Source organism: Scardinius erythrophthalmus (genome assembly GCF_964197995.2).
Source record: "Scardinius erythrophthalmus genome assembly, chromosome: 7".
Lineage (NCBI taxonomy): Eukaryota > Metazoa > Chordata > Actinopteri > Cypriniformes > Leuciscidae > Scardinius > Scardinius erythrophthalmus.
In genome coordinates this window covers 25,857,118-25,879,918 of record NC_138227.1, presented here as the reverse complement: position 1 = coordinate 25,879,918, position 22,801 = coordinate 25,857,118, and the positions used below count along the sequence as shown (strand labels likewise).

General features: G+C 38.4%; 1 protein-coding gene across 14 annotated transcripts in view; it reads left to right on the top strand.

Moving 5' to 3' along the window:
- Nucleotides 1-22,801, top strand: part of mecom (MDS1 and EVI1 complex locus) — a 176,600-nt gene that overhangs the window by 127,548 nt on the left and 26,251 nt on the right. For 2 of the 14 annotated variants that reach the window (XM_081371011.1, XM_081371009.1), the window contains exon 1: nucleotides 21,317-21,737. The exons of 9 other annotated variants lie outside the window; for them this stretch is intronic. The gene's annotated coding sequence lies outside the window, so the exon portion shown is untranslated. Of the gene's footprint in view, nucleotides 1-21,316; nucleotides 21,738-22,801 lie in introns of those variants that run through there. 3 more of the 14 variants (XM_081371007.1, XM_081371008.1, XM_081371010.1) reach the window with 3 other exon arrangements.

Here is a 22,801-nt window from a genome sequence, read left to right as displayed (position 1 = left end):
CAGAGATCGATTTTATTAATGGAATGGGTGCGGTAGGGGGCCCAACCTCATCTTCTTTCATAGTGCCCAAAATTGTTAACGCCTGATTTGGCAGCAACTCTGTACTGATGAAGCAAAAATGTTTGGTGTAAAAATAGTTTTATAAAAGTAACTATATTTTTAGAAATCAATTTATTAATTCTATGATAACTTATCAATATATTCATATATTGAATATTTTCTTTCTTATTATGAATTCATAATCAACATTTCTCTCGCATCAATTGCCATAATTAATTTATTTTTTAACTATACAAGTTTGTTGCAAACTGGGATTGCATTACATAAAATACCATTTTAAAACCATGGTATTTTGGACTTGTACTGTGTTACTATCATAGTATTTTAGGAATGTACTTCGGGTATGTACCACCACAGTAGTTTTTGTAAGGAATTGTAGAAGTCAGCGTAATTACTTTGCGTGTGTGTGTATGTGTGTATGTGTGTGTGTGATTGGTATAGCAGACGTGCCCTGCTGTTTTATTTCTTCTGTAAAGCATCCAGTTCGGCCAGCGTTGAAGCAACGTTACATTGAAGTCATTGCAGCGCTGCAGCTGAGACCACAGGAATGCAGCTCTCTCCTTCATCCTCCCTCTATTCACTATCTTTTTCTCTTTCTACTCCCTGTTTCCTCTCTAGCTCCTGTCTGTCCCAGTCTCTACAGTTAGCCCAGGAAAAAGATGCTGTCAATGCAGTAACAGGATCTGTGGGGTCTTTGTGCATGTCCAGTGAAATGAATCACACACACACACACACACACACACACACACATGCTGGTCTTTTTACCTGTTTTTCTCTCATTTCTGCTCTTCTACATGTGTCTCAGCTCTGGGCTCAGCTGCTTCCCACTTGGATGGATGTTGGTTTTGTTTCCTAGTAGCCTCAGCGATCATCCTGTTCCAGATGCCCAGAATTCATTTGAAATGACACTTGGGAGGGAATTTACATCCTTAAACTGATCCAATTAGATCTCTGTTCTCCTGATAACAGATGTGTTAGGATACACCCATGGGCATCAGGTCTATATAAGGGGTGTAAAAAAAAATATATATATATATATATATATATATATATATATATATATATATATATATATATATATACATGTATGTAATTACACATAAAAAAAATTTAGTTAAAAAATACTCGAGAATTTCCTCTCTGCTTTTAATAGTCCGTTGCGTTTTGAATGTAATTGCTGGATTTGAGAAACTTTGCGCAGGCCGTGGAATCATGTCTTAATAAAAGAGTTTTCCAAGAACCACTCACGTTCGAGCTTGCGTCTTAAAGTTTACCAACCAATTTCCTCCAGCACAAATAAATACTTTGGTTTTTTTTTGTGTTGTATGTGCAGTATTCAGGGTGTGCTACTTTTGGATGAAGGGAAACTTTGGCCAGAAAGTACTCATAAAGGTTTAATTTCTTCATTGTTGTTTGCAGAATTGAATGTGTTGTAAGTTAAACAAACCTCCACTTAGTTGCAAAATAAACTGCATTAAGCTGCTATTGTAATAGTTATACTGTCATTTATTCAAAAGTCTGAATTATAGAGCCCTATTTAGGGGCTGTTTACACTACACTATAAATAAATTCTGCCATTTATTTACACGACAACAGCGTTTTGGTCTGAAAATACAAACTTTTGAAAACGAGTCAGTTATCGTCTCTGTTTTTAATGCAAATTTGTGATGCGCATATGTATTACGTGTTCAGTCTATAGGCGCATGTTTTTTTTACGAAGTGACATCGCCCACTACTGGCCTGACAGCAGAATACAGTGTTTTTAGTCATTTTCGCGGATCAGTGTGAACGGGATCAGTTTGACAACGTTGTCGTCTGTGCACGAAAAACGCGAATGAAAAAGTTTTTAGTTTTAGTACATCGTTGTCGTGTAAACATACCCTTAATAATAACAAAAATTACTAGTAATTTAAACTTTATGGTAAAAACACACTTTTTACATATAGAAGTTTTAAAGGTACAGTATCAAAAACACACTGTTTAATTCTAGAAGTCAGAGAGGTAGAGAAAGTTAAGACTTTTGGTGTAAGAAACCTGACTAACATTAGAATTGAATTACACAATATGACATCTTTAATATGCTTTTTCTCACACTCTGTTCTCTGTAAAGCAGCTGCTTACTGAATGTTCAGACTCCATATTGAGTGTCTGACAACCCTGTGAGTGAACAGTGATGTGTGTGTGTGTGTGTGTAGGGGATGGTAATGTCTTTAAGAGGTCTGTTTGAGGGATTTGAGTTCATTATGTGGATTTACATGCATCATTTACTGATCACTCTCCCCAGATGCAAATTCTGCATTTCTCCGTGGCTCATCGTTATTTTGATATCAACTCATCCGCGGAGATATAAAAAATATTGAGAAGGAGCGAGACGGGGTCAGAGAGTTAGACAGAAGCACATGAGATATTTATTCTTTAGTTATGATGGAGACTTTCATTTGACCTTATGCTGAGCTAATGATATTTTGCTTTAAATCTTTCCCTCTTACAAACATTGTTAGATTTTCATTATTTGGTATGTTTATTAAGTGTTTGCTGGTCCTGACAGTGTAGTTAATTTCAGGTTTTACTATCCTTGTTGAGGCAAATCCTGACACAAACACGCTGAATGTTAAGTGTTATGATCAGAGTGGGAAATAACATTTTGCCAGTGCAAAGCTGCCCGGTTTTGTGCGAAAATGTCCAATTTTACCTGCTACTTAGATTTTTACTAGCCAATTTAATTTTGTGTTGGACAAAAACAGCCAATATTGTTTTATATATATTTTTCTTTAATTATGTAAAATGATATTGTCCTTCTTTAATTGCCATAAAAGTCCATTTCTCGAATGACTCACGCATACGCACACATTTTGCCTTTAGAAATGCACTCGCTCTTAAAACTGACTTAACTGTGCTCAGGTTTACTGAAAGAGTTTTGTGTGTGAGTTAATTAAGCTTGATTAATGGTGTGTGTTTTCACTCTTGTGATATCGGTGACGACACAAAGCAGCGTTCGGCCATGTCAGGCTCAAAGATCACTTACGCACACACTCTCTCATCAATCACACACACACACAGAGCCGTGTGCAGCCTCGTCAAGCTCCACAAACACTGAATAAGTGTTTATGTGATCACATGTGATGGGTCCCCTCTTAGTAACACACACTGTCATCAATCACAAACACACACATGCTCACATACACTACCAGCACAAAATGATCTCCTTTACTCACTATTTTTCCCTTTTTGTATCCCATTGTCTCTCTCTTTAACATTTATCTCTTTTCATAAATGTTTTTGTCATGCTTTAAGGCCTTTTGGCAATTTCACTGTCAACATATCTCTTGTTTCTCTCTTTCATTCCCATCAAGTTCACATTTTCTTTCCTTCGTTCTCTTTTTCTCTCCTTTTCATCTCTGCTTCCCTTTTTATGTGGAGTTGCCGTAGGCGGCATGGCTGGCCGGCGAGGGTCACCAGAGGGAATTCTGGGAGCTGAGGTTCCAGTCATCCATTACCCTGCTTGTTTCTCACTCTGGCAGCCCTGCGACAGGGTTCTATTAAGAGCTCTTACACACACACACACACACACACACACACACACACACACACACACACACACTCATGCATTTGATCAGCGCTTAGATTACACTCTAAAAGCGCTGGACACACACATCACACTGTGTCGCAGACAGCCTCAGGCTTCACATGCACATAATGACATACAATATTCCACTGCAGTTTTCCTCATTATGCATGTAAGCATGTATTTATATGTGAGAGTGTATGTTCAGGTGCAGGGAATGTTAACCCTGACCCGAAAATGTAAGAGAGAGTGAGAGAATATGAGAGCGTTATAAGAGTAATAACAACATTTGTTTTGTGTTTGGTTTGTTTCTTTAAATTTGTTTAATAGAATGAGACTGGACCATTTAAAGATACCAGGAATATTGAGCTATATATGTATATGTATATACAGTGTATATGTATGTATATGTATATATATATATATATATTGAATGAGGCTTTTTTTTTATTATCTGAAAAGAAAAAAAAGTCAAATAAATTACGTTCTTTTAAACTTACTATTTATCAAAAAATCTTAAAGAAAATGTATCAGTTTCCACAAAAATATTAAGCAGCAGCACAACTGTTTTCAACATTGTTAATAATAATAAATGTTTCTTGAGCATCAAATCATCATATTAGAATGATTTCTGAAGGATCATGTGACACTGAAGACTGGAGTAATGATGCTGAAAACACAGCTTGTCATCACATGAATAAATTGCACTTAAAAATATATTAAAAGAGAAAATAGTTATTTTAAATAGCAATAATATTTCACAATAGTACTGTTTTTACTGTATCTTTTTAATCAAATAAACTCATAAAAGACTTCTTTCGAAAATATAAAAAAAATCTTACTGGCCCTGCAAACTTTTTGTAGCATATGGCTAAACCTAAGGTACTTTATCATCTGTCAGGTGAAAATGTTAACGGAAGTTAAATGTGTGCCGAATGCCATTTAATTCTGTCTTTAACTGTTTACTGTTAAATGTATTGGCAATTAAACCTTCATTGTTATCCAATGAATAGACAAGCCCCCTCTTGCTTTGCTGTTAGGGAACCCCTTAAGTACTATCATTAAATCCACATATGCATTCACACACGTGCACCTACACGCTGACACACGTTCGTATTTTTATACAGACGCAACCCAAACACAATATTTTTTCTCCCTTTTGACCACATAACACCTGGTCTTAAAGCCTGCGGTAAACTTTAAAGCTCTGTACATCTGCAGCATACATCATAAACCTGCGACCAGCAGACATAAGTACATCATAAACATGAGCCAACCCTCACACACCTCACAGCTGCCCCTGAGTGCATCGCAAACACACACCGCTTTATAAACCTCTCCTCTTTATTATGACATCATAAACATGAGCCCTATCCCAGATTCATCCATGTGTTCACTGCTGTTCTTTTAGAACCTGTGAAAGAAAGGACGGAAGCAAAAGAACAGGAAGGGAGGAAAAAAGGTATGTGGAAGCAAGGAAAGAAGGGAGAAAGAAAATGAGTGAATGAGGAAGGAAAGAAGACAGTAAGGAAAGAATTAAAAAAGGAGTGAAGTAGGAAGGAGGGGAGCAAGATATATAGGAAAAAAGGGAGGAAGTATGGAAAAAGAACAAAAGAAGGGACAAAGAAAAAGGCAAGGAAGGAAGTTAAAGGGAGTTCTGAAAGAAGTAAGCAAGGAAGGAAGAAAAAGGAAGAAGAAAGGAAAGATGAAGGAAGGAAGGAAGAGAGGAAAGGAATGAGGGAAGAAGGAAGAAAAAGGGAAGTATGGAATGATGGAATGAACTTCCAGGAAGGAAGGAAGGAAGGAAGGAAGGAAGTAGGAAAGAAAGAAGCAAGACAGGAAAGAAGGGAGGGAGTATGGAAAGAAAGAACAAAAGAAGGGACAAAGAAAAAGCAGGCAAGGAAGGAAGTTAAAGGGAGTGCTGAAAGAAGTAAGCAAGGAAGGAAGAAAAAGGAAGAAGAAAGGAAAGATGAAGGAAGAGAGGAAAGGAATGAGGGAAGAAGGAAGAAAAAGGGAAGTATGGAATGATGGAATGAACTTCCCTATATGAAGGAAGGAAGGAAGGAAGGAAGGAAGGAAAAGGAGAGTGAGGAAGCAAGGAAAGAAGGAAGAAAGAAGGAGTGAAGTAGGAAAGAAAGAAGCAAGACAGGAAAGAAGGGAGAAAGTATGGAAAGAAAGAACAAAAGAAGGGGAAATGAAAAAGGAAGAAAGGAAGTTCAAGGGAGTTCAGAAAGAAGCAAGGAAGGAAGGAAGAAGAAGGAAAAAAGGGAGAAGAAAGGAAAGATGAATGAAGGAAGAGAGGAAAGGAATGAGGGCAGAAGAAAGTACGGAAGGATGGCATGAACTTCCCTTTAGCAAGGAAGGGAAAAAGAAAGAGTAGAAGGAAGGAAGAAAGAATGAAAGAGCGGTAGAAAAAGGAACCATGGAAAGAATGAAAATGAAGAAAGAATAGAAAAGACATTAAGGAAAGAAGGAAGTACACAGGAGAAAGAATTAACTGTAAGTCTAAAAGGAAAGTAGACAAAAAGGAAAAGAGGAAGGAAAGAAGACAATAAAGAAAGAATGTAAGAAGGAAGTACGAAAGCTTGAGAACTACAGTCAGAATACTTGTGGAAAATGTTAAGTGGGGAACTCAAGAAGGCGATGGAGTGAATGAGAAAGTGTCAAACAAACAGATGTTTAGTGTGAGCTGATCTGTGCTCTGTGTACACACTCCACATCTTCATAATCACCCACTTTCACTCCTTATACTCACAGATAGAGCAGGGGTCTCGCTGGGGAACTGTGGGATTTACGTTAGGACAGATTTAGGCTTTTGGGTGAAGGGAAGCTTAACACTAGGAAATTTATGGATATTAGTGAGATATTTTTGGAGGCATGTGCACTTTGGCTTGTGGTATGCTGTACTTTGTACTGTTTGCTTATTGCAGGCGATTTTGCTCTAATAAACATTAAAAGACTGACTGTAGAAGGGAAGTTAATTGTTAAAAATATACACAGCAAAATCCCCAGAGTAAAATTAACTCTGTTCAGAGAACATTTGGTCCCTCTCTACAGAGAGTTAAAATAACTCTGAATCAGAGTTAAAGTTAATGAGATACTTAAGTGATTAATTAAGTGATGATTGGGCATTAATGATGAACACCTGCTGTTAACAAGTTCTCAGCAGAGGAGGATTAAACAACTCCATAAACAGCATTACCAGCTTCACTTATTACTAACCAGGGGTGCGTTTCCCGAAAGCATCGTTGGCCAACTATGGTCGCAAGTTCATCGCAATGTCCATTGAACTCTATTGGTAACGACGGAACTTGCGACCATAGTTGGCCAACGATGCTTTTGGGAAACACACCCCAGACTGACTTTATTTCTGTCAGACATCTACAGAAGGTCTTATTAAGAATTAACAGAGGTTTAGATGTTGATGATTTATTGAAAATGTATGATCACCGTTATAGTGATGAGTGTTTCCTTCAGTTGGGCAGTTTGACTCTTCTTGCGAGTTTGTGGTTTTTGTAACAGCTTTTACCAAAACATGTAATTTGTTACAAAGAAAACCAAAAACAAAGATGATCAGGTGATATAGTGTTTAACAGCAGATAGTAAAAAAAATGCGTTTATATCGCCACTGTCCAAAAGTGGTCATTTGATGTTAATAGATTATATTCACTAACAATACTCTCTTGCTACAGATTGGACATTTTGAATTTTTAAAATACATAATAGGGGATTTTTTTTTTTTTTAAACAAAGACATCAATAATCAGCTTATGAATCTCAACAATGGTGACATGCTTCATGCTGCAATGCATGCTGGGAGCCACAATAGTATAAAACTCATGGCTCCCAGGATGCATTGCGGCATGAAACATGTTACCATTGTTGAGATTCATAAGCTGATTCTTGATGTCTGTGTCTTAGAAAAAAAAAAAATCCCCTATTATGTATTTAAAAAAATTCAAAATGTCCAATTTGTGGCAAGAGAGTATTGTTAGTGAACATAATCTATTAACATCAAATGACCACTTTTGGACAGTGATGATATAAGCGCATCATTCTACTTTTTGTTGTTGAAAACTAGATCACCTGAACATCTTTGCATCTGGCATTCTTTGCAACAAATTACATGTTTTGGTAAAAGCTGTTACAAAAATCATAAACACTCAAAAATATAAGCTAGACTCAAACTGCCCAACTAAAGGAAACATTCATCACGATAATGGTGATCATACATTTTCAATAAATCGTCAACATCTAAACCTCAATTCTCAATACGAACTTCTGTAAACGTATGACAGAAATAAAGTTAGTCTGGTTAGTAATAAGTGAAGCTGGTAATGCTGTTTATGGAGTTGTTGAATCCTCCTCTGCTGAGAACTTGTTAACAGCAGGTGTTCATCATTAATGCCCAATCATCACTTAATTAATCACTTAAGTATCTCATTAACTTTTACTCTGATTCAGAGTTATTTTAACTCTCTGTAGAGAGGGACCAAATGTTCTCTGAACAGAGTTAATTTTACTCTGGGGATTTTGCTGTGTATATATATATATTTATAATATATATATATATATATATATATATATATATATATACATATTTATTTATTTATTTATTTATATGTTTAAAAGTCAGTACTTTTATTCTGCGAGAATGCGTTCATTTCACCAAAAGTTGCAGTAAAGGCATTCATAATGTTATACAAAAGATTTATATTTTACATAAATAATATTCTTTTGAACTTTCCATTCATCAAAGAATCCTTGGAAAAAAGTATCGGTCACTGTGTCTATGAAAATTTTAAGCAGCACAATATTTTTTTTACTTTGAAAATAAAAAAGTGTCTGGTGGACATTTCCTTAAATGTATACGCACCGTAAAAAATTATATGATCAATAAGTTATGACAACATATGTTTTTACATTGCTTTAACTCATCAAAATAAGTCAAGCAATTTTCAACTTTTGATATGTATTTTTTAAAAGTTATACAAGAATCAACTCATTTTTTAAGTCAGATTAATGTAATTTAAGTTGAAATTACTTAAACATCCAAGTTGATTGTACTTAAAAAAAAAATGAAGGCAGTAACTTTTTCTTACACTGCTTTGAAGATGGGATCTAAGTGTGTGTGTGTTAATGAGAAGAGAATGTGTGTGTAATCAGTAGCCGTTTCCTGTCTCACCGTCTGCAGGGCCTCTCTCTCTCTCTCTCTCTCTCTCTCTCTCTCTCTCTCTCTCTCTCTCTCTCTCTCTCTCTCTCTCTCTCTCTCTCTCAAACTCTGTCTGCTGACAACTTTAGGGAAACTACCGTCTTTGGTACGGTCAGTGTGTTTGTACATGTAAAGTGTGTGCCTATTTCTGTCCTGATCGATATTTAATGGCGATACAGATGTTGTTCATCCACAAGAGAGAGGGAGAGAAATGTATCAATGTTAGTTTATGTAAAGAGAGCGTGTTTATGTTAAGTCCGCTGACGCGTCTTGCATTAGGACATCATCGCAGCGAAGACTGGAGAGAGAGGGATGGAAGAAAAGAGCAGAGGAAAGAGCTTTGGCATTGTGAGTAATGCAGAGAACGCGGTGAAAGATGAATGAAGAGTTATGCCAAGAGAAAAGATGGAAGAGTGAAATATTGGAGGGATGGAGAGACGAAAGAAGGAAATAAAGAGGGAGAGAGAGATGATCTAGTCAAATCCCAGTAGTGTTCCATCACCCCAAACTCACAATAAGCATCGATCCACCTGTACCTGAGTGTGTGTGCGTGTCCGCTCACCATTGTCTTATTCGCTCTCTCTCTCTCACACACACACACACACATGATTGATCACTGAATCAGTCTCACCAACATTCAGCCATAAAAGCTATAACTGGCCCTCATAAAAGCAGATTTATCAGGCCAGGCCTGCCCGGTGCCCGCACGCCGCCCAAAAGCATGTGACACCTTCATGATTGGGCTGGAATTGAATAAACCTGCACTATTGACGCCGATGTCTGACAAGTCAATCAGCCCCTGGTACACACACAAGCTGACTTAAGCATGAGAATGGAGTCTTCTCAAAGACTTTTTTGTGTTTCTGCATACATTTAAGTTACAAACTAACTCATAAACGCAAGCCCATTGGGTCGCAGCGCTTTAGCATCTTGGGTTAAATATAAACCGACTCTAACTTCACTCCCCTTTGAAGCTACTGAAAACCAGCGAAGCTCTAAATAGGAGGAACCAAATCTCACTGCGACAAGGTAATTAGGCAGAGTTGTCTTTTTATCCTCTTTGAAATGTAGCGTTCTGTTAGTTCTGCTTGCAATTAAACCTAAGGGTGTCCATTTCCTTTTAAACGCTCCTTAGATAAACTCTCAAACACAGCCTTCGGAGAAGTCCTCAGTTAAAGTCGCCCATGCGCAAAAGCCTATAGGAATCCAATCAGGGAAAAAGATCACAGGCCTGGAGAGGAAATTGGTCTTTTATTCTTCTCCTCAAGCCTACAATGAGCATCACAGCTAAGTGAGAGGAAATCAAAGAAACATGATGTTACAATAATAGGCTATGATTTACATTATCCGCCCATAATCCCATTTGGCTTTTTGAAATATCGAAATTCCATTCCTAAGACCGCCAAATCATGCAAACAAATTGCCTTCTATTTGACGATCTTTTAGTGCTCGCGATTTGTCACCTTGTTTGGCTTTTGCTCGTAATTAAAAAGGTGCGAACGCATTATGGTGGCAGCCAAAATGAAGAAGCACATCAGTAACACGTGTGCGCCAGATCGCCTCCGAAACACCTGCGTTTGCGGGAGGAGGAAAGAAATCAGCTTTTAAAGGCTTTTTCCAGCACTAATGACATCAGTTTAAAAGGTGGCATTGAAAAGATTGCGTAGCGCGCTAAGTGCCTCTTACATGCGTGATTATTAAAACGTGGACCTGTTTTAATGGCCACCGTTGCTCCACAGGAATTTCATTTCCCGCTCGGTTTAAGACACCGAGCGACGGCCTGTGGATGTAATGAGCCTTTTTTTGTGGTATCTAATTTCTTATTACGAAGGTGTGTGTGTGAGTGTGTGCGTGTCTGGTCCTCCTGCCGGTAAGCACACCAGATTGGCCTATCTCTCAAATGTTAAATATTAGGCTTTAAATTGGACACGCCGTACGGGAGAGCTCGCTGCTCCCTCTCAAGTGCATCACACATCAAAGGCTCTCAGACAGCTCAATAAACGTAATAAATGCTCTACACCCCCGCCTCGGACTAGAGGTGGTACGTTCTACTACGTTAGCATTAAAATAGTGATATCTACAGGCCTTTAACCCTATAAAGACTGGCATATGAAAATTTTAACAATTTATTGAACCTTTAGGCAAAATATAAAATAAAAATATAGCTGCGAGCAGCGATTACGGGCCCAAGCCGGTGGCACCGCAACCCCGGTGCCTTTAGGGTGGCGGTGCCGCCGGCTTTGGCCCTTCATCGCTGCTCGCAGCTATATATATATATATATATATATATATATATATATATATATATATATATATATATATATATATACATATATATATATATATATATATATATATATATATATATATATACATACATATATATATTTATTTATTCATTCATTCATTCATTTTTTTTTTTTATTATTATTATTATTATTTTTTTTTTATTATTCAGATTTTATGATACACTCAAAATATTCCACAACAAATCCTTTAAATTTAATGTAAAAGTAAAAATGAAAGTAAGAAGTGTTGGGCTCACGTAACCCTCTCATCAGAATCAAAATGTTTCAACATTTGCGATGTATTTGGATGCTAAACTATTCTTTATTATAGGCTTTGTTCTTCACTCGTGTTCCAATATTGATGGAAAAAATCATCCTCTTCACATGCGCAAAAATTTGCTTGGAAACATCACAGTGGAGCGAGCGGTGCTTACTTTGAATGTACGAATTGTACTACTGACTATTTAGAGCAGTGTAATTTTTATATGTTAGGTTGACTATTTTATTATTATATTTTATTAAGGCTATAATGAACAGGCTGCGATGTCAAGATTGTAATGCTGGAGTGTGTGTGTGTGTGTGTGTGTGTGTGTTCATGTTTTTCTATCCCGGTGGGGACTTTAACCTGAATGCACACAGACTCATGGGGACTCGTGTCACAGTGGGGACCTAAATAGAGGTCCCCATGGGTAAACAAGATTATAAATCATACAGAATGAGTTTTTTTGGAAATGTAAAAATGCAGAAAGTTTTATGGGATAGGTAGGTTTAGGGGTAGGGTTAGTGTGAGGAGATAGAATATACAGTTTGTTCAGTATAAAAACCATTAAGTCCATGGAGAGTACCCACAAAGATAGTAAACCGTGTGTGTGTGTGTGTGGCGTGGGCGCGATTGAACAGTAGACACATAAAAACATACTCCGTCATTATACAGGACGACATTCAAACTGCAAAGTGTTAACTTATATTTGTGTACAGTTGCAATAAAACACAAAATTGTGCTTTTGTAAAATAATTTCAAGCAATCCACCCCCCGAAAGGCGCTAATTTTAAAATGAAACTAAAATGCTCATGGCTGCACGGGCATTCATAAGGGTGCGCGTCCACGGCGAGGAACGAGCAGAACAGAGTGAACGTTTTTCAGTTAATTCCTACTTCCATAGGAATTCATTTGAAACACTCGCTCAACCAATATAAATGTCAGTGCGGACGAACATATTTTACTTTCGTTTTTAAGTTAGCGATTAAAAAGCCCCCAGCGGTGTCACACGTCAGTTAACCGGTGGTAAAATATTCTCACCGTCACATACCTAGTATATTTTTATATAGATATAATAGGCCTACCTGATTTTGAACACAAGAGGGCAGTATAGCACTATGTTTGACTTTATTTATGTATTGTTTAGACTAAACAACCATTCTGGCAGTTTTTAAACTTAAAATTCATTCTTAAATTGAAAAAAAATAATAAAATGTTTAGTTGTGATGTTTGTATACTTTTATATAGAAATAAATGGTATATAATTACATTTTTAGAAAATTTGAGGCTTTTAGTTTTTCCTTTTTGGACATTACTTTAATCCCTCGCCATAGCAAAACCATTTGAGATATTTATTATCCGTTCACAATTTAGCATATTTAATGTATTTTCATCATGTTGAAAAAGTTTGGTGGGAATAAAATAAATAGTTTAAGAGGAGTGGCTAAAAATTCATAGGCTGATTTTGCAAAAAAATCCACATTCAGACCAAAATATCTGACTTCCTTTTGCTCTGAGCTAATGAATGTAAATTAGAAAGTTGTCCGGCTTGATGAGAACAATATAAAAACATTTTTTTTTTACTGTATTTAAAACTAACCCCCCCACTTTTGTCAAAAGTATGTTGAAAGTGACACACTTCCTGCTGCCAGTTGGTGGCGCTATAACTTTGACTCACAATAGTCACATCCATCTGATCGGCCTCTTACCACGAACACACTGCTGAAGTTTCATCAAGATCAGTTGATGTATGCAGAAGTTATAACACTTTGTGTCTCTCTTTTCTCGCCATAAATTCGTTTCCTCACCACGGCCAAACCGTTCAAGATATCAAAAATCCGTCCGCAATTTAGCATCCTCAATGTCTTTACTTCATGCTGACTGAGTTTGGAGGTGATTGAATGAATTCTCTAGGAGGAGTACATCACATTCCACAGCAAGCGTTTTCCAAACAACCCATAATAGCTGACTTCCTGTTGGGCTGGCGTGAAACTTGACAGAGGGAAAGTTGTTCGGCCCGACGAGATCTATATGTGTACCGAGTTTCATATTAATTCATGCAAGCGTATTTGATATATGGACCAAGTTTTCAGACCCTGTTCAAGAGGGCGCTGTTGAGCCCCCCTGCCACGCCCGTTTCTGAAACTTTTCACATGTCTACTGGCTAATAAGTGTTATGTGTCTGTCGAGTTTCATCCAATTTCAAGCATGTTAAGAGTCTCAAACGCATCCGAAAAGAATATTAAAACTTGATGTGTTGCCACGGCAACAGTATCTAAGATATCAATAATCCTTTCACAGGTCTACATCTGCCCTGTGTTTACATTATACACAGAAAGTTTGAAGCAAATCGGGTAAAATTAAGAGGGTGACTTCAAAGCATTTTGAAAGTGACACACTTCCTGCTGCCAGTTGGTGGCGCTATAACTTTGACTCACAATAGTCACATCCATGTGATCGGCCTCTTACAACGAACACACTGCTGAAGTTTCATCAAGATCAGTTAATGTATGCAGAAGTTATAACACACTTCCTGTGTCCCATTATTCGCCATAAATTCGTTTCCTCGCCACGGCCAAACCGTTCGAGATATCAAAAATCCGTTCGCAAGAATTCATCCTCAATGTCTTGACTTTATTCTCACCGAGTTTGGTGGCGATCGGATGAAATCCCTAGGAGGAGTATTTCACATTCCATTGTATGCGTTTTCCAAACAACGTATAATAACCGACTTCCTGTTGGGCTTTTGTAAAACTTAGAGCACGAAAGTTGTTCGGCCCGATGAGATCGATATGTGTACTGAGTTTCATATTATTACATGCAAGCGTGTTTGATTTATGGACCAAGTTTTCGGACCCCATTCCAGGGGGCGCTGTCGAGCCCCCCTGCCACGCCCCAGTACCAGCTTCAGCCCGGCCCTGATGGCCGCAGGTTCTGACGTGTGTGCAAAATTTCAAGAGTTTTTGAGCATGTTAAGGGCCCCAAAAGTGGGAAAAAGGCAAAAAAAAAAATAATGAAGAAAAAAAAAAAAAATAATCCTTACGGAAACAATAGGGCCTTCGCCCTTTCAGGGCTTGGGCCCTAATAAAAACATTTGTTGTTGAGTATTATATTTCATATATTGGGATTGCATACTATTGCATAGTATTATATAGGGGAGCTCACATTAATATACATTAATTTTATTCAGGGGCCCCCAAAAATATGCAATTTGGTGCAGATGCCAAAAAGTAAGATGAAATTCTGATAGCTGATAGCTTGATCCCTGAACTATATTCCTGTCTGTAAATTTATTCCTAACCATATCCCTACCCCTAAACCTAACCCTGCCCATAAATTATCCATAAAATCAGAGGGAAATGACAGGTGAATAACACTGATGTAGAAGCACCTAACCCTGGTTGTGAACCTAAACTTGACATAAACTGTAAACTTGTCAGGTTCTGCGTACAAATAAACGTTCCTCAAAAGACTGTTGTATCATATTTCATACTCAAATTTTAACGTTTTTCAATGTATGAGTAAACCAGTAAACCAAGTAAATGTTAATTTTGAAATATTACTAACAATATAAAAGTAATCCTTACACTTACTTTATAAAAATCATTAAAGATTTCAAAGCAAAAAGACACATCTATCACACACGAAGGTTTTTAGAAGGCCTTTTACTTGCTAAAAAGTATGAATTACCAATCAGAGGGCAGGTATTATGTATTGCACAAATATTTTATTGTGTTGATAATGGAAATGTTCAATATCAAATATGATACAGTAGGGTTAAGAAGCAAATTGCTCGCCCTACAATCCAATAACATTTCCTTCCAAAGCCCTGAGATGTCTAAATGTGTGTGGTGATACTGTGGTAAATGAAGTTTATGAAATGAAATTTCCAGAGTGTCCCATTGTGTTTAAGATTTGCTCGTCCTTCTCCCGCCTCACCTAATTTATGTTTTAAAAACGTTACCTCTGACACCGCTGTGGACTTTATTGCACCCCACGGCTGGCATACAGTGTGGGCCGTGTGTGTGTGTGTGTGTGTGTGTGTGTGTGTGTGTGTGTGTGTGTGTGTGTGTGTGTGTGTGTGGAAACGAAAGGGAAGTATCTGTGATTACCGCAGCCCCGTATCATAAACCCCTCCTCTCCCCCCATCCCCCCGAGGTGGCACATTCCAACGGTCGGCCGTGTGCCACGCGGTGCCTGAGGCCGCACTTCAGGAGAGAGACTTCTCAACCCCGAAAATCAGCGGTGTGAATACAAGTCCGGCACTTCCCACCTATGTTTTCTGAGAAAGAAAAAAAAGGGATCCCCCCGTGGCCCTTATAAGTCTCACGGTTTGAATGGCGCATTGTACTGCAGACTACTGGTTCTGTTTTAGGCCCGCCTGTGTTATTGCGCCCGAGTCACGTCTTGTCATTCCCGCTGTCAAACCAATTAACTTCATGTTAGCCAGAGAACACAATCTATCTGTTTCACGCCCGACGGTCTGGCGCAAAGGATCCCGCCACTTACGCGAACTCGTTTCATATCCAAAACATAAATTATGCTTGTACTAACCGATCCTCCTGAGAAGACCGCAGCGAATTTTTAGGTTCCTAATGACGAATTGAAAATGTATGATGTTGCTATAAAGTGGTGCGTACTGCATTTAAACAATCAGTTTTGTCATCTGTGGTAGCTGTTTGTTCCACACATATATAAAGACTCAATTATTCAGTGTGTAGGTGGAAGTTTTGGGAGCTCAGCCAGTTTTGTTTTCTCTTGGCTGTGTGTGTGTGTGTGGAGATGAAACATAGGCCCCTCGTCGCACAGCCGGGCCCCAGAGCCCACGGGGGCCACGACGAGTGAGACTGCACAGACGGGGCCAAGATGATGGGGTACTAATTCAACACAACTCATAGGGCTCGCTCCTGAAATAGACGGCAGAAACACACTCTCTCTCTCTTTCTCTGTGACCCTGGCGAATGAAAATAATCTGAAATAATTAGAAGCGAGCCGGGGACCGGGTGAGAGGGTAAACACGGCGCAGGCGCGGTGGACTAAGCCAGGGCACCTCGGAGGAGGAGGGGGGGCGCTCTGACCCCGTCCACATAAAGCTGTGATTTATGGCACGCAGGGCGCAGCAGCGGGGATGCGGTACCTCTCTCAGAGAACCAAATTACCGAGGTGGAGATTAACACACGCTCTACGGGCCTACTTCCAGATCCGAGGAAATTTTTTATTTACATTTTTCCACTTTCATTTCCTCTCTTCTCTTAATGGTAATTGGTTGGTGTTAGTAAAGAGAGCTCTCAAAGCCCCTCAAGAGTGTTTTATTTTGGGATGCAGATGGAGAAGGGTGGCAGTTTTGTGTGCCACGCATGCAATATTTTTTTTTTATGTCAAAACTTGCAGAATTGTACTGACAGATGTGCCACGCTTAATACATCTTCTTGTGAATTTTAGACTTGATCTTATTTGTTTAATTTTTTTTGCAAAAAAAAAAAAGTAATATTTGTATCCATGTTGGTTTCATACATTTTAGAAAAAACATTTATACCACTTTCATCAAAGATCTTGATTTATTGATTGATGATTTTGAAATGTCATTAAAAGTACGAAAATACTTTCCTTGCAACCTGAATGCATGCGAGTTTTAGGTGTTAGGCAATTTTTTAGCCATAAAGTTGTTTTCTAACTCCATTTGACATGAACAAAACATGCCTTTTATGAAAGGTCAAAATGTGACATTACATTGTGAAATATGATATGATCAATAAGTTTTTAGATTGCCTTAACTCACCAAACAAGTTAAGCAATTTTCATCTTTTTTTTGTTATACAAGATTAAACTCATTTTTAAGTTCCGTTTAATGTCATTTATACTTAAACATCCAAGTTGATTGTACTATGTTGATTGATTACAGTGTACTAAAAACTTAATGACTTTGGCATGCAGTCAAAGAGCTCCTCTCTATGTTATGTTTTTCTTGTCACGTGACATACAACATGGCTTCCTGCTGGATGCTTAACACTTTGATTTGGCGTAAACAAAATTTTTTAAAAATCGTTTTGCAATGTCCAAACAGTTACATCACCTACACATTTTTTACTTTAAACCTCAAAAAAAAAAAAAAAAAAAATCAAGATGACTTTTAATTCAGAAACGTTAAATATGTTCATCATAGTGCAAGTCATTATCCATATGAATTGCATTTTTTTTTTTATTGACCCATTGTGCAAAATGTTATTAATGTTGTTGGTGATGTTGTTCTTGTTATATTTAGTATTAGTAGCTATTTAAAATTTATGAAGCTCAATCTAGCCACCTTTAAGAACATTTATATAGCTTTTCATTAGATTTTCAAGCTATTAGAGGCAAACAAAAGATGACTAAGTGGTAAGGAGTCTCAGCCCCCGGGCTCTAAATTGGTCGGTTGGAGCAGTTTTAAATGAGTTTTGCTTGAGCCCATTGATTGAGTGGCCCCGCACTTTAAATTAATAGCTGGTTGTGGAGTCCAGCGTCTGCAGGGAGGAGTGCAAGCTTAATGCAGCTTTTCGCTCCTGTCAATGGGAGGTCTATCTCGATGAATGGTTGAACTATTTCATGTGGATTTGGCTGCGATATTCCCCCCCTCTTTCCCGTTAGGATGTGCAGGAATGCACCTCGTACACAGTGTTTCCATTAGAGCGCGGCTCCGGGGCCGAGGGAGACCGCGGGGAGCAGCTCCTTCTCGGCGTCAGTTTCTCGCCCATCTGGGATTCCCCTCCGCACAAGCTTCAGCTAACGGCTTAATGCGCGCAGTCTAGAGCCTGTCCACTGCAAATAAACAATCCAGAGCTGCAGCGCTGCCTGCCTGCAGACTGACAAAGCATTGCGTCTGGGAAGAAGGGGAACGGTAACGCATTGGCTGCATCCAAACTTTCGCAGATTTCATGTAGCGAAACAAAAATACAAGATGCAGCTTTAAAGTGTTTCAGAACAAACAAACAAATAAAAATAAGTGTTGCTTAGTCATAGAAAGATTTTGACGCAGCTTGAAAGCAGTTTCTCCACACACAAAAAAATCGATTTGTTATTCTGTTCAAAGTGTTTATGAATGCTTATAAAACGCCAAACATTTAAAATCTTATGAAACATGTTTTGTATTAGGCTATTTATTGTAATCGTCAGAGTGTGGGTCAATGAAGTGACGCTCTCGATTAGGTCGATCAAAAACGCGTTAAACATTATGTAATTCATAGACAACGTGTGTATAAAGTAAAAAATGTTAGGTGGTGTAACTGTCCAGAAAGAGGGGGAAAGTTTAGGCAATAAGCTATAAGTAGCTTGGAACAATCAGTTGTTGTTGTTGTTTTTTTTTTTTTTTTTTTAAATAATCAGCATTTTTGTTTTTTAAATGTTATTAATAACTTCTAAAAATGTAGGCTACATCAAATGAAACAAAGTGTTCGTGGCGTATCCAACATGCAGGAAGCCATTTTGTTGTCTTGTGTGAAGAAAACCATAAAACTGAGAGGACCACTTTACACTTTACGTCGTCCATTCAATTCATTTTTAATATCACCTTAAAAAAAAAATGAGAATGCACGTATTGTTTGATCACATGATTCATGACGGTTTTTTTAGAACATTTAGCCTACTTGTTACATCACCAGTCAAAGATTGTCAAATATTACATTTTTACACTGTAAAAAAATTAAATGATCAATAAGTTATAAAAACATGTGTTTTTACATTGCTTTAACTCATCAAAATAAGTTAAGCAATTTTCATTTTTTTTTAAATCAGTTTAATTGAATTTAAGTTGAAATGACTGAAACAACCAAGTTGATTGTACTTAAAAATTGAAGGCAGCAACTTTTTTTTTTTACAACTTTGGCACGTTTTAAACTTGTTTTTGTTTGTTTTTTCTCCCTAATATCATCCTATCTTTAGCTATTTGTCATTGACCCATATGCAGTCAGCTAGTTTAAACAAACACCCAAACAAAAAAAATCTACTATCTAAATGACAGTGCTTTTATTTAATAAATTCATATAGGGTCGGATTAAATTCTGTTTTATTGAATTCAATCATGGTTAAGCGTCGAGTTGCATTGTAGGTCGTTCCTGCGATTTTCTATTTGGAGGCAATACAACTGAATCTTTCATGTTCCATCTAGCAATTTGACGCCTTAATGTGTACGGCGTAGTGTGCAGCAATTTCCCAGCCGTGAAAAGAAATGACTCCCGGTCTCGGTTCTCCACAGCTCCGCGCTTGACTGATGCGCTTCCCTCCAGAGAGAGCGAGAGGCGGGCAGTTCTCTATAATACAGTCTCTCGACTTCACGAATATATCGAATTAAACATTTGTGCCCATTCAAATAGTGCCTGCAGGTTTCTCCCTACACCTATGACATTAAACAACGTGTCACCAATGCAAAAAAAATGCAACTTCATTCCTGAGGAAAGCGGAAAGTTTCCCTCCACTGTTTTAACTCGGCTCACTACGCCATCTACTGGGACGGACGAGAAGCGACTCTTCAGGAGTTACCCCTGCCCCGTGGGCTCTCTTACCCCGTGTTACCCCTGGCTTGGTACAGATACCACCGGCCCTTTTTGTTTATCTGCTATCGCTTCCTCCTTTTCAGAACAATTGAGAGGAGCCTCTATCACCAGCCTCCATCAGACCCCGGCGAGGCCAGGCAATCACTTTCCCAGATTACTTGTATTTAATACACAATGCATCATAAACCAAATCCCTCATCCTGACAGGGAGAAAATAGAACAGCTCATAGCTTGAGCTTTCCCAATTTATGGCTAAATTAAAAAGGCTTCCAACAATGGACAAGTCGAGGAATGGCAGGAAATCGATGCGCGGCGGACCGGGGTCTCTTTGCGGTTCTCAAGGAGCGCGGGTCTATGGGAATCTTTGGCGAGGGCCGCCGTATTTACACATGATTTTTCCTGTCCTTCCTCCGCGTCTGCCCTGCGATTTCATTTAACAATGGACATTATCTGGACCTTGAGTTCAATGTCAAAGATAGGCCAGGGAAGCATATTCATCTTCATCAGAGTCATTAGGGTCCCGTCAATGGACTGTGCTTCTTGCATGCCCTGGACTCCAAGAAAATGTCTCTTTTCTCACTCTAAAAAATAAGGGTCTGATAAGAAGTCGTTTAAGGTTTTAAAGTCCTTCAGCAACTCTGATAAAGGGGGGTGGTTTATAAAATAGAGTGTTAATTGCTAAACCACTTGATGAACCTTTATTTTTAAGTAGGCTAATATTTATAATGCAAAACAAAAAGTGCATCTAAAATGACCGCATAAATGTCTTTATTTAACGCATTTAATTTTGTTGAAATGGTAGGAAATTATTTTCCTGCTCATAAAACAAATACTTTCTTTTTTAAATCGTGAAATAATGAGTGTTTTGTGTATGACAAGTAATGGGAGAGGATTTTCGTGCATGGGCTCGTGAGTGGGAGCAGGTGTAATGTGCATGAGGGGGGAAAGAAGAAAAAAAAGTAGCCTAGCCTACTATTTGAAGAGTTAAAGTATAGCATTTTTGTGTTTACTGAAGCTAAACATAAATGTTATTTCTTAAATTAGTCGTAATGTTAGTTATACGTCATTTAGCTTTAAGAAAACACTGGAACAGAGTTACACCTCACTGCACTTGCACTTGCGCGAGCCTCCCTCGTTCTCGCGTCCTTCCCCCGCGAGCAAAGCAAGCTGGGAGAGAAAAACGCCGCTGATTTCATGATTGCTGGATGGCTTCATCAAAGCGGGGAAATTCGGGTCTATCCAAGAGCAGCCCCATCCCGACCTCGCGCTGACCTCGCATCTCCGCGAGCGCGGGGGAGCCTAGCGCAACTTCCGACCGGTGGACACGCGAGACAGGTCCCCCCTCCTCCTCATCATCATCCTCCTCCTCCTCCTCAGCGCATCTCCCTCGCATGGGACAAGAGAGGATCCACTTGAACGGGACAGACAGAGACACTCCTACACGTTCGGATCACTGAAGGTGGACGATTCCTCCTGCTTGTTTCTTGTTCACACTCTTGCGCTCGCGCTCCGATGCCAGGAAGAGGGACAGTGAATAAAACCGCCAGTCAGACAGATCAACACCTGGGGACTTTCTTTCAGCCGTGGGAAGAACGGACTGAAGTTGGACAAAGTTCTTGTCCGCGGGGAAATTTAGCGTGTCGTCCACTTGATAAGAGCAAAGCGAGAGGAAAGAGGCGGTGATTGTTTTTTCTCTTCAGCGAGAGACACGGGATACATGCCGCAAAACACAACGGGCGCGTACAAGCTTCTTTCGGGGCTGTTGTGAGTTTTTTGCTGGCGTTTCTTTGACTCATTCTTCCCAGTGAGATTTCCGTGGGGTTCTTAAGGTAGGCGGTTTATGTCCTTATATCAACGTTTCTCTCTGACAAGCCGCGAATTAATGGTCAAATAAAAGTCCATTCATCCTTCACCTTTGAACTTGTTTAATTGTATCGAAACGAAGGGCTTCGGTTCTTTTCTCTGAAGCGTAACGCTTAAACGCCTTTGCTTGTGTGTGTCGCTAAGATCTTTAGCTTTTTTTTCTTGGGCTTCACGTTCTGTATTTTTGTAGAATTTTGGGGGTATTTTTCGGAGTAACATTTTACTGACTTTTCCTCACTAGCATTTGAGTAAACTTATTTTCGTAGCGATATTTCACGTTTTATTTTTGTTTGAAACAATTGTGTGCATTCGTCAAACGAATTTTGTTCAATGAAAGCAGCAGATGGGTTCTTGTCATAAGACAATAGAATATTAAAAAAGAAAGTAATTATAGCTTACAAATGTTTCTAGTTTTACGAGTTTAGTGTGAAATAAAAACTTTTCTTTTTCTAAAAAAATAACATTATTTTAACAGTACATTTCTAGACTAGATAAATGCACTTTTGCTACATAGCCTAGCCTGCATGTTTTCTGACGGTTTGTCTATTTATTTTAACCCAAATTGTTTGTTCCTATCGTTCTTTTTTTAAGTGTGTGAGGTGTATGAGAGGATCAGTGTTGATCCACTTGATTTATTTGACCTTAAATTAATAAACTCAGGGACAAAATTTTAAAGAAATGTTTCGTTTGCAATTAAAAAGTATCTGTCGCGTTTTTTCTCCGTTAACAATGTGTTCATATTTGTTTCACATCATGGAAAGAGCGAGAAAGAACGTGAACTGTTTGGCAGCTCTGGAAAGATAAACCCGTTATTCTGTTTCGAGATGTTTGGCAGAAAGTGTAGCGCTGACTTGAAAGTCTGTCTTTATGAAATACTTTTGTCTTTGCAAAATCATTTTGTTTGCATGCACAACATTTTAAGCTTTTCCATTTAAATGCATCTAAATTTGTATTTAAATAGTAAAACCGTTCAAATGTTTGACATGGATATGTGCTGAAAATGAAATAGACTAACTACATTGAAAAAATT